Here is a 19,493-nt window from a genome sequence, read left to right as displayed (position 1 = left end):
TTAATTATTATTATAATTAATACTCTATGCTACCATAAACAATTTTCACAAAAGATATGTTTGGAGAAAGAAACCGTAAACTAGTAATTGATTTTAAATATAGATCATAGAACTTTCTATAGTAAACTTCTACGAAATCGGAGCATGTGAGTTACGGTCAACTGGAGTACGCTGGACATGCATACAAATGAGTGACTATAAATGACATACTTGGCGATGTAACTCGCTATACGTGAAAGCTTGTGCTCAAGTTTGATTCCCATTGGGCCTATTTTTTTACGAGACCGACGGAAGTAGGAAAAACATAGAGTGCGTTGTATCTATCTGCTCGCAAATATTTCATTTACAGTAATGTGTGTTTAGTGATATACGCATTTTGGATATTACAATAATATACGTTTCCGCCGATCGTTATTCTTAGAAAATTAAAATAACAGCAGTTACTATATTTGCATTCCTTGAATTAAACAAAGTTTATCATTTTGCAAATATTCAGTTTATAAAATTTTAATTGTGATAATTTCTTGGGGAAAATATTTTTCTATTTTTTGTAGATTAAAAATGTAGATCGCGTGAATGAATCTATAATATACCCATAAATCGATGTGATTAGCTAATTGTTACTAATTACTATTATATTATTTTTGATAATATAGTAGGTAATATATTGATTGTGTGGAATAAGAGATTTATTTTTATCACTCTCTTTTTTCCCTCTTCTTTTGGATTTTTTTGTTCGCTACGTACTTTTTTACCCTTCCATCTCATTCCCTTCCGTCAGTCAAATGAAAGCCGAAGGACTTTCGAAAAAAAAAAAACGTTGAGAATGCGAACGTTAACGTCGACAGAACGACGTGAAATCGCGCGGCGCAATTTCGTGAGATTGCTCGCCGAGGCAACTCGCCGAGAGGACCGTCCTTGTGGAAAAGAGCTTCTTGGGGACGCGGGGGATGCTCGCATTTTTTTCTTTCTTCGCGAGATTCGTGGCGCACGTTTTATTCAGGAAGAAATACTTAGTAGTAAAATTCCATGGCAGGTCAGTTGTAAACATCGTCTCTACAACGTTTATATTATCTTCTCTATTTTTTAACCTTAATATATTAATTGTGTTACAATGATAATTTACTGTTATTAATATTATTTTTCACATATCTGTTTAAAATATAGTTGAAATATACAGTATTTCAAATTTAATTTTACGATCTATCAAAATCTCGGCTACGCTTTATGAATATTGATATGTAGATCGATATGCGCTGCGATTGGTAACCATCCTAGGTTGAAGGGCAGATCTCGTAGTTTAATTTAACTAGTTGGTAGGATAAGATTATACCCCGGAGGGTGTATATTGACATAGGTAAGGTGTTTACTTATACATATGCAGAGGTATACAAGGGTGGCACAATATATGAAACACATCGATGAATTATCTGCATCTTAATCTGTAGAAAGAATAAGAAGATATGTTCCCCAGGAATCTACCAAAATGTTATAAAACATTTATTATATATACAAACTTTTTTAATATACATACGATATTCTAAGATTAAAACTTGCAATTTTATTATTATATTTATGAAATAGACAAAGATTTGTGCATAGATATGTGAGAAAAATCAAAAAATTATTTTGTTCCTTTATTGTTAATGGCGTACTTTTATGCAAGTTTTGCATTGTACTCTAAAGTCGTCTGATCATTCTTGCTTAAACGGCTGTGACAGATTACGCATAATCAGAATTACAGCGCATTTTCTCATGCTTCTACAACCGTCGTATAAACTTCTCTGCAACGATAATAGTAAAATACGACTATTCACTTTCTTCTTGCTCTCGCGTGCTTTCCTTGTAATTAAAGTATGATAAAATAACTTAAATAACTCTTGCTATTTTAACACAAATCTTTACTACAAATTACATTTATAATTGCGAAAATATAAGCGATCAAAAAATAAAAATAGAATATATATTGTGAATTGAGTGAGAACATTAAAATTAGTAGTCATTGAATGTATTTTCCGATTCAACTTTTGAACTTATCGATAATAAAAATTACAGAATTCTCCGTTTCTCCGGTATTGAATCGTTAATTATTTTATTTTATTTGTAATTTAATCAATTAATTTTCTTTTATAAGCAATTAAAAAAATTGTACATTCTTTGTTTGTTATCAAGAAATTCAAAATTTTCACGGTAAAACTGCATAAAAAGTAACACACCTCTGATTTAATCGCCACTTAAATATGTTGTTGGGGAGGTTTTTCTGAGTAATTTCCCGCAAGAAATAAGTGTAAAATATATGCGTGGACACAGTGAGTTCCGCCACCCTTACAGGGCGGCTCCACTTTCGGAAGTTATAACCTAACCCAAACCTATTTCTGATTTAAAACTAAAATGTACTATTAACTTATTCCTATCTTCAACAAGACTTAGAAATTCGTATAGTCGTATGTTGAAAGCTTTTAACGAACTGCGAAAAATAGGTAAAACACATTATTGACAAAGTGTCCATGTGTGTATACCTATCCCGTAAATGTAAACAAACACTTTTTCCACTACTTCTGCTCTACACAAATACAACGTAAACAAACTTCATTTTTCTTTATTTTATAATAGAAAAAGCATTAAAACTATGAAACTGTAATTTGTTATATCTCCTAAACTAGTGCCGTCCCCCACAAATTTCTTGCCGGGAATTACTCAGAAGAATCTCCCCTACAACATATTTAAGTGGCAATAAAATCGGTGTGTTATGCAAAAAGTAATATCTTGTATATACGCAAATTATCTTGTTATCTTATTGTTAGGATAAATTAGATCAAATGTGTTTATTGAAATTAAACTCTAGCGAGAAATTGAAGATTTTTTGCGGTTGTAAATCATAATACGAATTGCAGAAAATAACTCCAAAAATTAAAAGTAAAAATGACTGGGATATACGCAATTTTGTAATTGCACTCTATTTTTAAATAATTTACAGCATCATGCCGCGCTTTTTCCGTTTTTACTCCGACGAGTGTTGGAAGCTGCCACAATTATAAATTCTACTTGTGGTTTCGTCATTTCATATTATATGTAAAAAATATACAAGACACAATATTTTTTTAGTGAGAATTTATCATTAATTAACATTTCAAAAGCAACATAAATATTTAAAAGACGTTACCAAATCGTCTGAAAAATTTCTTAATCTTTCATTTACTTAACATAACATTCATCGTTATTATGTAGATCGTTAATAATAATTTATCAATATTGTAATATTAAAACTTTTAATAATAAAAATTGTAATTTTGATAAAAAAAAATTATTTTGTTCCTTTATTGTTAATGGCGTACTTTTATGCAAGTTTTGCATTGTACTCTAAAGTCGTCTGATCATTCTTGCTTAAACGGCTGTGACAGATTACGCATAATCAGAATTACAGCGCATTTTCTCATGCTTCTACAACCGTCGTATAAACTTCTCTGCAACGATAATAGTAAAATACGACTATTCACTTTCTTCTTGCTCTCGCGTGCTTTCCTTGTAATTAAAGTATGATAAAATAACTTAAATAACTCTTGCTATTTTAACACAAATCTTTACTACAAATTACATTTATAATTGCGAAAATATAAGTGATCAAAAAATAAAAATAGAATATATATTGTGAATTGAGTGAGAACATTAAAATTAGTAGTCATTGAATGTATTTTCCGATTCAACTTTTGAACTTATCGATAATAAAAATTACAGAATTCTCCGTTTCTCCGGTATTGAATCGTTAATTATTTTATTTTATTTGTAATTTAATCAATTAATTTTCTTTTATAAGCAATTAAAAAAATTGTACATTCTTTGTTTGTTATCAAGACATTCAAAATTTTCACGGTAAAACTGCATAAAAAGTAACACACCTCTGATTTAATCGCCACTTAAATATGTTGTTGGGGAGGTTTTTCTGAGTAATTTCCCGCAAGAAATAAGTGTAAAATATATGCGTGGACACAGTGAGTTCCGCCACCCTTACAGGGCGGCTCCACTTCCGGAAGTTATAACCTAACTCAAACCTATTTCTGATTTAAAACTAAAATGTACTATTAACTTATTCCTATCTTCAACAAGACTTAGAAATTCGTATAGTCGTATGTTGAAAGCTTTTAACGAACTGCGAAAAATAGGTAAAACACATTATTGACAAAGTGTCCATGTGTGTATACCTATCCCGTAAATGTAAACAAACACTTTTTCCACTACTTCTGCTCTACACAAATACAACGTAAACAAACTTCATTTTTCCTTATTTTATAATAGAAAAAGCATTAAAACTATGAAACTGTAATTTGTTATATCTCCTAAACTAGTGCCGTCCCCCACAAATTTCTTGCCGGGAATTACTCAGAAGAATCTCCCCTACAACATATTTAAGTGGCAATAAAATCGGTGTGTTATGCAAAAAGTAATATCTTGTATATACGCAAATTATCTTGTTATCTTATTGTTAGGATAAATTAGATCAAATGTGTTTATTGAAATTAAACTCTAGCGAGAAATTGAAGATTTTTTGCGGTTGTAAATCATAATACGAATTGCAGAAAATAACTCCAAAAATTAAAAGTAAAAATGACTGGGATATACGCAATTTTGTAATTGCACTCTATTTTTAAATAATTTACAGCATCATGCCGCGCTTTTTCCGTTTTTACTCCGACGAGTGTTGGAAGCTGCCACAATTATAAATTCTACTTGTGGTTTCGTCATTTCATATTATATGTAAAAAATATACAAGACACAATATTTTTTTAGTGAGAATTTATCATTAATTAACATTTCAAAAGCAACATAAATATTTAAAAGACGTTACCAAATCGTCTGAAAAATTTCTTAATCTTTCATTTACTTAACATAACATTCATCGTTATGATGTAGATCGTTAATAATAATTTATCAATATTGTAATATTAAAACTTTTAATAATAAAAATTGTAATTTTGATAAAACTAGAAAAATAATATATAATAATTTCTTACTATATTAAATAGCAACAAGTGAGGAAAAGTATTATTTATTGGATTCTTCTAAACATCCCCAACCGATTTGTTCGATAAAAGTCATGGAATGCAGTGTCATTGTATTTATAATTTCAAAGAATGTAAGGTATTCACAATATACAAGATAGGCTAGCTTAACCCAGGAGATAAAAATCGTGAAAATTAAGGAGAGCCAGCAGCTAAACGCATACTCGCTAACACTAGTTTCATTAGCATGTCCTCCTACTTTTCGTACAATGCATGTCGCAGCCTGTCGCAGTATTTTTTCCCAGATGACAACGGTGACATTCTCGAGCCGTTCAACATGATTCCACAAATTTATCTCGTTCTATGTTCTGACGTTCACTCGCCGCTCGACTCAGCTCGTTATGTTTGAATTTCAAAAGCGACTCAGCTCGTTAGTCTGAGACTTTCTGATGTAGAATCGTCATCTTGTTTCGTTATGGGATGAAAGATCTAATATGTATAATTAAAATATTTCATAAAATGTATCTCTATTTTTATAAAATCATATGGTGTATTTTAAATTTTCCATATCTCTTTCTCTTAAATTCAGCTTGAAATAAATTTTATATTACTGTGAGTATTATTTACTGTGTGTATTATTTTATATATATATGTATATAAGGATATATATAGATTAAGAAGGAAAATCTACTGTTGTTTTAAATGATCATGTATAAAAAAAAGTAAAGAAAACAGCAACATGCAATACTGCGTATTTAATTCAGAAATATATCTGAGATTTCTATACAAGAAACGTTACCAGGTTTTTCCATTTTCCTGTTTCTCTTTTTCTTGTTCTATATTTTTCTTTTTGCGCGTCGACATAGCTATTACACGTCCTTTCTTGTTATTAGATCTCTTTTTGCTCTTTGCGTATCTCATAGCGAGATGTAATGATTTCGCATATACATCTTACGTGCTTACGATAATTAATATCTATGTCCTTTCTCTTATTAGCGTCCCTTGTAATTAAGTAGTATACCGCGCGTCGTATATTTCTTGGTGAGACGTAATGAATTAGCCAGCTTGCTAATTACAATTACAAATAGCTACGCGACCTTCCCGCCAACCTCGTCGCCGAATATCGCTATAACAGCATTTTGCCTCTCCGGTACTTCATTCTCCCTTCGAGGAGGTTCCTGCTTGCCTCTCTCTTCTTCTCTATATACGCTCCTTATACCATATCATCTCATAACATGCAAATAGTCAAGTGCATATAATTTCGTGGAGTGTGAGGGTCGGTTGAGTTTCCTATATTACGTTTGGGGAGTTGGTTATAACTTATGATGGTTCATATCGCGATTGAAAAGGAAACTTTGAAACTGCGAATTTAATCTGATTGTGGTACTTCAACCGTCAGAATTAAGATGGTTGAACATTTCCTGGATGTTTACGTAGAGATATTTTTCCCACCAAGTTACATGTATTTTCGGTATGAAGCACGAGATATCTATGAAGGATACGACGTTACAGAAACTGTGGATTGTACTTTGCATTCGTTCATAACTCGACGGGTGTGTGCACAAATCAGAGTTATTTCCGCATCTGTATTCCGTGATAAAGTTGTCGACGGCAACAACTGTGTTTATCTCACGAAATGCCAAGCAAACGAGTTTCGTTACGGACCTTTCAAACTTGTGTTTTTTGCAACTGTGCGTTGCTATAAAGTAAAGACTTGTTACGAAAATTAATTAATATTATATAATATTTTTTAAATATTATATAATATTTAAAAAATTAATATTATATATTAGTCAATTGATTTATATTATGTAATATTAGTTAATTAAGTTGCTAAATATTTCACTTTTTATACACATTAAATGTTTTGCTGTTGTATTTTTATGACCAGATATAAAATGAATTTTTTTTATTGGAGTTCGTTTTCAAATATATAACTTTTTAATTTTATTTTTACAATATTATATAGGTTATCCGTAAGATAATTTGCAGTTAATATTCATAGAATAACTCTTCAGAATCATTTATAAAAAATATCCCTATATTTTAGCAGCAAGATATATGTCACTTTATATCACTGTAGAAGATACGCGAGCAAATATTGCACTTTGTTTTTGCCTCTTTCAGCGTATTGAAGCAACATATGAAACATTCAAAAAGCTCAGCTTTTCTTGCCCTACCGATAGAGTTACTTCCTCCTTGGAACAAGTGAAGAGGAATACATTTTTAGCGAGATTTGTATCTATCTGCTGTAAGCTCTTCTATAGTATTCGCCCTCGTAAGTCTGTTTACGCCATCAACAACTTCTGTCATGGTTTTACCGATACATCAATCTTTTCTCTCTCTTTTTCTTTCTCTGTCGATTTTGTTATTAATAAAGTCTCTTAAAAAAAAAACGGATTGTTTACTATAATTGATAGATTAGATTTTTCTTAAAGATTACGCAACTCTCTCTCTCTCTTTCTCTCTTTCTCTCTCTCTGTTTTTCTTTCTCCTTTGTTGATGATTTATTAAAAGTAATAACCAATTTTTCAATGGCTCTCGTTGCTTTATTTTCTTTTATATTTAGATTTAAATCTCGCCTTGGGAAAACGTAAAGCGTTTTCCATCAGCTTGTCTATTTTCTTTCCCTCCATTCTAGATGGCAAGAACTTTAAGAACGAATGTGCGATCTCTTCTTCCTTCCGCGCATTCATTTTGTAACATTCTCGTTCCTTTCGTTGTATTTTGCGGAGTAGCCGCAGCTGCCCGCCGGGGGAAAGGCCGATAAATCTCAAGCTGCAGAGACCGTTGTAATAAACCACCAGAGCGACGAAAGCCGTCGTCGCTACCTCGGTTTCCTTTGCAAGTATTAAGGATGCAAAAACGCACATTTCAAAATTCACAAAACGTTGCTCAAGTTTGAACATGACACTCTTCCTATCTCGCACGATGTAAAGAAAACTTTGGAGAAATACGTTATACTATCTAAAACTTCGTTCTTGGCTGTAGCTAGTAAGATCCTGTGTTTGGGGAAAAGTACTTTTCCCGATTACAAAAATTAAGGAAACGTTTTTCCCATTACATTAAACTCTGCTATTAATAAAAATCACGAACTTTATTGTCAATCTATCGTGAACAATCTCCATTTGCAACTCTATTTGTGTTACAATTTGGTTTTGCGCAATCGAGGAATGTCACACGTAAGAGAAATATAGACATGGAAAATTTCAAAGACGATCTATACTATACATTTGTTATTACCGAATAGCACTTTGGTCAGGAGCTCGATAGCTCTGCGCTCAATGTGCGTCCTACATCCTCGCGCTGTGGAACTTGTTCGGATAAATGTACAATTGAATTTCGTTCTTGAGTGTATGTGTGTTCGTCCACTGCGAGAAACTTTGTTGCAACTGAGAAAATGTATCTTTCGTCGATTTCTATCCATTCAATAGCGTATATAACCAGGCGAGAAGATATCTTCAGCACTGATATAAAGTTGGTTTACTAGCTGATTTTGAGGCAGTAACGATTGCGACTGGCAACCGTTTGAATCTTTGTATTTTATATTTTTTTTATTCTTATTCTCGATTCTTGTAATTTCTGTTTTAATAGTTTAAAATATCTTTTTGCGCTTTGGCAAAAAAAAAAGAAAGATAAATTTGTTTTATATTTATGTTATTATCTTGTTCGATAAATAGCAAATGTATTTATTTAACCATAATATTGCCAGCATACAGATGATAATTTAATTAAAAATAAATTATCATTTTAAAATCGAATGCATTGCAAATTCTAATATTAATGGACGTAACATTGTTATTTTATTTTCACATTTTTCACAAGCTTCTGATTTAAATGATAGGCGATATTTTATCGTGAATGTATAAAAGTAATAAAAATAAAAGTGCAAAAAGAGAAAGAAGAGTTTTTTTATGATTGAGCTTTTATGAAAGAGAACGATGTTTTATTGTATAATTCTAGTATCGATTTGTGTAATTTGCAACTCGAGATATGTCATTCAAATACTTTTCGAAGCATGAAACAACGAATGAGGCGGGAAATTGATTAGTTGTTAATAGGGGAATGCCACAGTTGTACAGACTCTGATAAATATATAATTCAGATTATCCCTTTCTAAAAAAGACGTGCAACCTCGAACTCGAATATATCGAAGTATTGAAGCCTTTTTTCCGTGATGCTGATTGGCTGTGCGCTGCGATTTGCTTTACATAATCTTAAACTAAATTTCAATATATATATTTAAAAGTTAGAAGGGGAATCAAAAAGTTTATGGGATACCCTCTAGCTTTTTAGTCCCTCCTAATTAATCAAATTAAATTTTATAAAAGGATCATTAAACTTTGAGGGTTTAAAATTTAATTCAATTTGAAATGTTATTATTTCAATTAAAATAATAATTTTAAACTAAATTTCAGTATATATATTAGTAATAGTTAGGAGGGGAACCAAAAAGTTTATGGGACCCCCCCTAGCTTTTTAGTCCACCCTAATTAATAAAACTAAATTTTATAAAAGGATTATTAAACTGGGGGTTTAAAATATAATTCAATTTGAAATGTTATTATATTTATTAAAATGGTAATTTTAAACTAAATTTCAATATATATAGTAAAAAGTTAGAAGGGGAACCGGAAAGATTATGGGACCCCCTCTAACTTTTTAGTCCCCCCTAATTAATAAAACTAAATTTTATAAAAGCATTATTAAACTTTGGGGTTTTAAAATTTAATTCAATTTAAAATGTTATTATTTTTATTAAAATGGTAATTTTAAACTAAATTTCAATATATATATTAAAAAGTTAGAAGGGGAACCGAAAAGTTTATGGGACCCCTCTAGCTTTTTAGTCCCCTCTAATAATTTTTTTAATGAAATTAAATTTTATAAAAGGATTATTAAAAAGTTTAGATTTACATATATGTATGTATATGAAAAGAAAAGTTAATAAAATTGAAAAAGGTCCGTAAAAAAAAGCGCGCGCCTGTGTTGTTCTATGTAATATAAATTATATTACCGTTTCTATTTTTTCAAAAAAATTTAACAAATCATTTGTAATTATATTATATTTTCTCTGATTGCATTCTCTGATTACATGCGTTCATATAATCCTATAATGCAAGAGTTTAATATTTTATATGACGAAAGAAACATATAAATTAAAGATTGATTTATAATATAAGACGGGTTCTTTGTATTATACCTTGATTTGTGCTTTATATTTTGCTGCTTATACAGAGCGGTAATTATGTTTTTTACTTTCGGTGCCTTTCTCTCTGTCAAATATATATTTGTTCGTAACTATTTAATTTGTACTCAAATTTATGGCAAATCTATTTGCAGCATATCCGCTTACATCTGCAAACCGTGGACTAAGCGGAAAAATTCTATCTTAATCCAATTTGATATCGAGAAAACTTATTTTAACCACTGATGAAATATTTCCAGTCGATTCGATGCGAATTTTTCGTATAAGAACCGAGAATATCATAGTTGCTTGATCGCGACAACTCGAAGGATTTCTTCGAGCTTGTTTTTTTAATTGAATGAGCTTTTTAATAGAATTAACAAACGTTTATGAAGAATTAGATATTTATTAATAAGAAATAAGGAATCATAATTTATATATCTAGCTATTACACATTTTATATATTCATGCAACAAATATGTATCCGATTAATATTTTGTCATCACTAACAAAAGTATATTTTAATTTAATAGTGAAAAAGTTATGATTGAAATGCAAATTAGTATTGTATATTTGATATTTTTTTATTAGATATATATTTTTTCTTCTTTTCTCTTTTTTTATTTTTTTCAGTCTAAAAAGTATTTAATACTCCTAAGAGATCTTTCCTTGAAACTTTACCCACACGACGAAAAAAATAAAAAGGCGGGAATTAGTTCATAATAAATTTTTCCACGTCGTAGAATTTAATCTGTATTCCAATCTGACAATCACTGCCTTTATTGAAGAATTAAATACTTTCTTCTCACGAAGGAATTTTTCAGCCGTCTTTTATACGCCATCCTCGGTTCTCGTCCTCGAGACGTTTCCTGATCCTCGAATTCCCAGCTTTTGTTTTGCCACGTTTCGAGTTTCGAGCTGCGTTTTCGTTTCCGCTTTTTTCTTTTTCACCTTTTGTTCCTTGTTCGCTTGACGTCGTCCTTCTTTTCGGACTCATTCTTTTATCGCTTTTACACATATACTGAAAAATGGTATCGGTTGTAGTACGTTTTCTGCTGGACAGTCTTTGTAGACAATCGATGTTCGCACTAGAGCGATAGTGCTAAAATTTTGTTTGAGCAGAACTTACTATTTTTCAACAATCTGACATTACCGATTATACGTTTTACATTACGTATATTATACTATGTAGATATTTTATGTCTCTGAAGACTTTTCTCAGAATTGGTTTTACAATTTAAAAAAAAATTGTTATATATATTATTTAATTTATAATTATAATTATAATTTAATTTATAATATATTTTCAGTGTAAAATTTATAGTGGTATATTTATCACACTGCAAATATATAGTAAATATAAAATATAGATAAATGCATAAAATATATTTTAATTTATTAATGATAACAAACTTCTTCGAGTTTTATTTTTTTTATAAAGTCTACTGTTCTATGTAAGAAGAGTAAATTTGCATGTACTGTTATCAATTCTGATTTTTATAATGATAATAGATAATGTAAAAAATTTGAAGGATGGATTTTTTAAGAAATTATATCTATTTCATATAGATAATAAATAATATGTTTCTACGTGAGTACAATCTTATTCTTTTATTTACTGAATTATTCGATATAAATTTTATGCGGGACGGCAAAATTCTCGGACAACGAAAAGAGTTTTCGCCGGACTTTCAGGAATGTCTTTTATACGATCAATTCTCGCGTAGATGGTGAAACTTCAGATAGCCTATAGTGATACAAGCAGATAGCGAGAATTGTTTCTCGCGCAGAGTGCGAATGTCTTTCAATAAACGCATAGCGCTAACAAGGACTTTACAATTATTGCAGGAAAGACGATCTTACTCTTGCGAACGAACCTCGCAAAGAAAGATGGAAGATCGCATTTTAGTTAATCGACGGTTGTTATGTTCGCTCGTACTTTTATGTTCTTATCAAAATTTTATCACGTTTTATCAAAAATGAATTAAAATTATTTAGAAAATATATGTGTCTATTATTATTGTAACATATGTATATATCTACGCGTTTTATTATATTTATAAAAAGAAAAAGTTTTCTTCGGTGTATTATAATTAGATATGTATGATATATTTTATATTTTAGGATTATTTCCGTAATTTCTAAATCTCAATATTTCTTAAAAATTTTCAGTCATTCTATATTGGTAGCTTACTCATTTTGAATAAGATTGAATGAAGGAAGACGGTCGAATAAAAGACGAAACAAGAGCGACGTTTTTATTATAGTCATTCTGTTTCATTCAGAGAAACTCTCGATTTCTTTCTTTCTTCCCAGGTTTTTGTTTCGCGAAAGATGGTGGTGATTAGACGAATTGCCGCCAGAAAGAAAGGGGGAATTGCGGAAGATACAAGCGGAGATACGAAACTAAAGTCCTAAGACTGACAAAAGATAGAGCCGTTGCTGTATTATTATGCACGACTGTGTCGATATTTCTACCTTTTTGAGATACGCTCCCAAGCAGACGAGAAGAAAGAAACTCGAGTCGAATATCGGGGGGTGAACGGTAAAGTAGAAGCAAAGGAGAGTGTCGCCCGATAGCTATAACGTATCAACGTTACTCTGTGAACAGAATTTTTTCGTTTAATGCAGTACATAAGATAGTATTCTAGATAGTACTCTTTTGAATGACATTTGCAATTCGTCAGAGATACTCGATCTGAGAGAAGTTTTGAGGAAGCCATTAATATCGAAACTAAAGTTGTGGAAACTCATGATATTGAAATTTTACGAAATAGAAAAAAATGCTTCTCTCTCCTTCTATATTATTACATGTATGATTAATGTCTAAGATGTTGAATATTGTAATTTAAAATATGTGATTCATGTGTGAAAAGGGCTACCTGCGTGTTAAATGATTGAGATATTTCAATGTTTTTTATCCTACGTATGAGAAAAATGTTCAACCAAAATCACGTGAATAATGCTTGTATATATATTTCGATAGTACTGCTTGAATTCGATAAAAGTCCGATATTTTATTTTATTTACGCGCTACCGCGCGTATAAGCGCATTATTGGCTACGTACAGGTGGTCATAAAACGCGTTCGATATTACGGACGGGAATGCGACGAAACCGGAATTCCATGGTCGTAAATTTTTGGAATTAATAAATAATGCCAATGCACACACATGTGTGATTGTGGTCGCGAGCGACAAGGCGGTGCTCACCTAGATTACGAATCACCATCACTCGAAATAACTTAACTAGTCGCAAATGCACATGCACTGACTACACTAAGGCTGGTTGGCGTGGCGTGACTGCGGTCAAGAACCGGCCTCGTCTCGGAAGAGAGCACATCGCGACAGCGAATAGTCCTTGTGAAACAATAGCATTCAGAATGAATTCTCTGTCAGATTATTTTATCTGTGCAAGCGCATTAAATATTAATAAATGCAACCAGATTTCAATGTGAATAATTCTATTTCAACCCCTACTATATAATTTTATATATACACACACATAGCTTTATTAGCTGCTTGTATTTTAACAATTGAAGCAATTTTTATCAAGTTTACTTTCATAATATATGCGAATGTACAAACGCGAACATATATATATTAAACATTTTTAATTTTTCAAATAAGATTTATATGACCAGGAGTTTTTAACTCTATTCTCTGTCTAGTATTTAATGTTATTTCATAAATTACACGTTCTTTTACATTAAATAATATTTCTAGTTATATAACAATTAATATATTTTTGATCTTTTATGAAAAATTGTCTAATTTATATATTTAAACAATGCAGTTTTTAATTATCATCATGAGATGTAATTTTTCTTATGTTTATTTCTTTTTTAATTTCTCTATATGTAATAAACTTTCTTTCTTATCAAAATAGTCACGGATCCACTATAACTGAAATATATTCTTCCATTATAACTCGAATTTTCTATACTATCAATCATTCATTTCTAACATTCGCGTTTTTATAGATCGGATGCTACGAATCACGCGTATCTCGTGCTTGCTTACACTGTGATGGAAAGTTAAGAGGCTTAGATGCTGGGTTTCCGGCCATTGAAGCGCCAAGTAATCAATTTTGTTGACCTAGAAAGTCAAAAGGGCTTCGTTTACTTGCCGTTTCTCGCGCCCTTCTCTCGCTATCCGTTTCTTCCGCTGATGGGCACCATCTCATCCTTCTTGTGTGTGCCCGAGAATACCCTTCTTTTTCTCTCGGCGCCGGTTTCTTCGTTTATCCACCTGTCTTTCTCGTTTTCCCTGCTTATCTCTGTCCATCCCTCCATTTTCAGCTCTGCAGCGTCTCCATCCACCGGAACAGCGTCTGGATCTAGTGCACAGATATGGTAGTACAGTTAAAATCAGGCAGTGACCGAAAACTTCAATATTCCGGTTCTTGCACTGAGAAGAGGAGACCGGAAACGCGGGTAAAAGATATCGGCAGCCGCTAAAAGATCGTATAAATAAAATGGGATCGAAGGTCGTGGAATGCTTTTGATACGCGGATGAAACGTCGAGATGATGTTATGTGCAGCATTTCAAAGTCATCTAAGTCGTCGTATGATGTGTCGCTCGTCGATAACTCCTATTTGAACAGTATATTACGAGAAAAGACCGATTTTTGCGTTAACAAAGTGCGAGTATTTGGTATAATATTATTGATGCACCAAATAATATTTCTCGTTTTATAATACTTTCCTTTTTTTACCGTTATCAAAGATTCGATAATATAAGAATAAAAATAATTAATATTTCCTAATATATTAATAAAAATTAACATATATATCTTGAAAATTTACGTATATATTTAATATGTAACATCTTTACCAAGAAATGCAATTTCTGAACCGGCGTTTGAATTCGAAATATGCGCGTACGGAGAAATTAATAAAGAGCGATTTCTTTCTCTTTGTCATCAACGTTTGTGAAAGAACACTTAATATTTTCAGCTCACAATCAGTTATTATTGTACCATCTTCAGCCATTGTCGATGGACTTCTGTGTTTTCCTCTAACTTTTATATAAGCATTTGTCCCCCTTATTTCCATTCTCAGCACTTTCCATCTTTCCTCTTTTCTTCTTCGTAAGAGTACGATTACATGCACACAAGCTCCACTTTATCTCTCGCTTCTTCGACTTAATTGCTCACTCGAGTGGTAACTTTTCACGCCAATTTGTTTACACTTGAAATGATATTAGTGATATCATGTATGAATTATTCCATCTATACACTACGCATGCAGAGCTAATTTTTTTCTATAAAATGTTGATCTTTTTCGCATATTTATTCGAAATATTCAACAAAACTATGAGGCTCGTATTTAAATAATCATATTTGCGATTGCAATTTATGTTTAAAAAAAGATACATAAATATTTAAAAAAATGAGATTATTGGCGGTTTCAATATATTATTGTAAGTAAAATATGCGCATTATATTGCCTTGAGATAGTATTTTGCTCGTATTAAAGTCAAAGCGAAGATAAGTCATAACTATATTTAGATTTATATATTCGAATAAGAACGTTTTTTCTCGTAGAAATTGGCTTTACGAAGGTCTGTGACTAATGTTTTATTGATATCGGGGAGGTTATTGGCATTGAACGGAAGTTGGAATAGAGAAAAGTAAAAGTTTTTCGCGGTAAGACTGTCTGAACCTTTAAGAGTTTAATCGTTCCCTTCGTCTGTCCGTCGCAATCATAGATATCACCGGGGATTTATAGTTCGACCTTTCCGGGCTAAAACGGGTCTCGCATTACCCGGGACGATAGTTGGGAGGCATAAAGTCAAGGGTCCGGAGCTTAAATCGAATTTACTTCGATATCGAATTTCGCCGGAAGCAAGATCCCTAGTGTATTGTCTTCTGAAAGACCGGAGACAATATCGCTAGAGTTACTGGTCTCGAAGAAATGTATTGTTTGAATTTATTTTACAACGAAGTCAGCGAAAAGTAGCCACCGCGGCCACAAGTGGATAAAAGATCAACTGTCATATCAAATTCTTTTAAATTGAACTATTTTTCACCATTGTCTCTATCATCTATTTTCTTAACATCGTAGAAAAGTTTACGAAACACATACTATCTCAGTTTTGCTTTATCTATTCTGCTACATAACTTAAGATTTAAATGAAATGAATTGCAGAGTGGGTAAAATGGCAATGTCATTTTGTTAACGTAATTAGCAATTATGATGTTTAATTCTAATGTAAAGTTAAAGAATTGACAAGATGGGCAAGTTAGTTGCGCTTTTCATAATTTAGTTCACGGCTATTTAGAGTTCGTTTAACAGAGAAACAGCAACACACACACATATGACACACATCACATACAGATATATATTTAGTTTTATCACAGAATTTAAACATATGAAAAATAATTTTTTTTTTATTAAGCGTAAAAATGTAAGAACAAACTAAATTCACCATGACATTGCCATCTCGCGAAGGAGAATGTATTTATGAAACAAATAAGATTGCGTTTTGCTGATAATTGCAGCAAGCAGAAATCTTCCATACCGACGTCCAATGCATTTTCGGACAGAAAATACATTTCAAATATGTCCTTTATATAGCTGCGCCGATAATTCAGTTTACCGAACTCTTATTTTTTATTTATTTATTCTTACAAAAAATAAGAATAAAACACAAAATAAGACACAAAAATGCTTGCATCATAAACAGTTAATAATATATATCATTTATTATAAAATTTTTAATAAATAATATACCTATCCTAATATATGCGAGATATTTTAAAATGATTATTTTTCTTTTCTATTATAGATCAGTTTGTTTTAAACTAGAAATTATAAAATATATTTATCAGAACTGTATTCATTACGCGTATTTAATCAAGTGAAATTTAAGTCATTATAAAATGATATGTTACGTGTCTTAATTAAATTATCACAAAATATTATATATTTGTTCCTATATTAATATATTTTTACTATGCGTATACATTTGTTCGTATCTATGCGTGTGATTATTATTATCGCGCAAAAGAAAGCATTATAATATTATCACTTTTATATTATCATTACGATATATTTATGGTAATATAGGGATAATTAATATACGCATCCAGCTCGATTCATGTACATTATTCGAAACACGCGTCGCAACGTGTAGTCACGTCAAGTAAAATAGAAACTGAAGTCGTATGACGCTTATCTTACATCTATTATATGCGCATACATTTCAAACTATTTTACTATATTTATTCTTCTCGGCGTAGAAGGCATAATCGTTCGTTTCCCCGCGCATAATCTTGAGCTACGTTTGTAAATTTGTTTGGCGCCAGAGAAATGTTTAAGTCAAATGAAAAGTCTCATATAATGTTTATGGTAGTGTTTTAGAATGTATAAGTATGTAGTAAATAAATAGATTTGATTCTACAGGTATATATCTCTAATAATAGTTTGGTATGTATTTGCTATTGTGTTGTGTTGGTATATGTAGACATACTTTGGTTGTATAAAATACATGAGAAATATTAATCGTGCAGGCAATGCTATTTTGATGTCTATTCTAATTTGATATAAAAATTAAGAATTTAATATTCATATATGAATTTTCTATAAAATAATTAGAAGATTAAACTTTCGATTGCCGATGAGAATGAAAATAGATAGAATGCGAATTGCACCATAAACTTGATATTTAGTGAAATCACTAATAATGCACACAACTGGTAATAATTTAACATTTAAGTACCTCTTTCGTACGACAGATGTCTTATCCCAGGCTGACATTATTCATTTATCAATCTTCGCGTATAAAATAATTAATATAATAGTAATATTTTAGATAAACGACGCAAATTAAAGGAAAAGGAAGAAGCGGGTCGTAAAAATTCGCGTACATCAGAGTATCTAACGTATAGTCGTGCGTTGGAGCGGATGCCCGCGAAGAGAGGCAGGCAGACAGGCAGGCAGGCAAGCAGGCAGGCAGGCAGATGGGGAGGGGAGTGGGGATACGGCGCGTGGGGCTGCGCAGGTCACGGCTCACGGCTCACGTCACGGCTGTCAGTCCGCCACTAGCGCTCGCGTCGTGAGGACTGTGTCACGCGTCGTATCTTATCGCGTCTCCGCGTGAACGCATATTTCCGTGAAAATTTACATTAATGTTGCGATCGCGAAGCCTCGGGAAAGTCGCGTCGCCGCGACTTGTCGCGGTATTTATACGATCGCGTAAATCCTCGCGTAACTTTGGATTTTCGTTCGGCGCAGTGTAATTTCGCGCCGCGTCCTCTGTGTTTCCGATTTTCTGTTTGTCGCTGATTTCATTGCGCTTCCGTCTCACATCTCTCGCGGACGGGTTTTCGCACGGAAATCATTTTCCGTTTATTCAGCCGGCGGTGTGTGCGTAGTGAGAGAAACGTGTCGTGTTCCTGTGTGCTCTTTGGATTACTGGAGGCGCATTCAGCGACAAGTTGAAATTCGAATTCGCAACTCTCCGAAACGCAGGTATATCATGTGATGACTATGCTTCGCCCGCAAGGATCATGGATGCATGTACAACTTCTCGCAGTTAACACGAATGTAAAATGAGAGCGCAGTGAGTGGAACGAAATTTTGTTTTGGCAATGTAACGAGTCACTGCTCCGAAATAGGAGAGTTGTATTCGGTTGTGTTGCTTTCGTTCTTTCTCTCTCGCACTCTCGTTTACTTCTCGCGTGCAGAGTGTATACATATATGTTCCGCGCTCCGATGACCGTGGGAGCCGCGCGTATTTTGAAGCGGACGTACCACGTATCGAGGCGTTATTTATACGATTTTATTTGACGATTTTCAAGATCATTACATTCGTTCAACGTATTTCGTTTTAATAAACATGAACCGATGCAATTTATTTCTCCAATATTTGTCTCGCTCTCTTTTTAATAGCGATATTTCCCGCATCGAAATATAATTTTATGTTTTTTTATACCTGTAAAAAAGCATTTTCTTAGCAATATTTAATAAAATTGATTTCTATATAATCACATATTGTATATCTGGATAATTGCTACTTTATGCAGATTTAATGTATTTTCAAAATTTTAAAAGATTTTTATTTTTTTATTATGTTGACTAGAATTTAATATTTGTATTTATTATGTTTTTGAAAACGACTAAATTTTTTGATGGCACAATGATTAATATTCATAATGTTTATGACATTTTCAATACAACTATGAATATATGTCTGTATTTACATCGGTGTATATATCTATATTAAAAAAAAAAAAGAAAAACCAATTTTATTTCCTATTTTACAATTTTAAATTTTAGTTAGTTTCAATTTTATCTTAAAAAAT

General features: G+C 31.9%; 1 protein-coding gene across 1 annotated transcript in view; it reads left to right on the top strand.

The window, feature by feature from the left end:
* The window catches only part of LOC115243590, a 273,190-nt gene that overhangs the window by 14,211 nt on the left and 239,486 nt on the right, over window positions 1-19,493 (top strand). The gene's annotated exons all lie outside the window — the stretch shown is intronic.

Source organism: Formica exsecta, unplaced genomic scaffold (genome assembly GCF_003651465.1).
Source record: "Formica exsecta isolate Colony F162 unplaced genomic scaffold, ASM365146v1 scaffold72, whole genome shotgun sequence".
Taxonomy (NCBI): Eukaryota; Metazoa; Arthropoda; class Insecta; order Hymenoptera; family Formicidae; genus Formica; species Formica exsecta.
The sequence above is the reverse complement of the archived record's forward strand: the minus strand, read 5'-3'. Positions and strand labels throughout refer to the sequence as shown.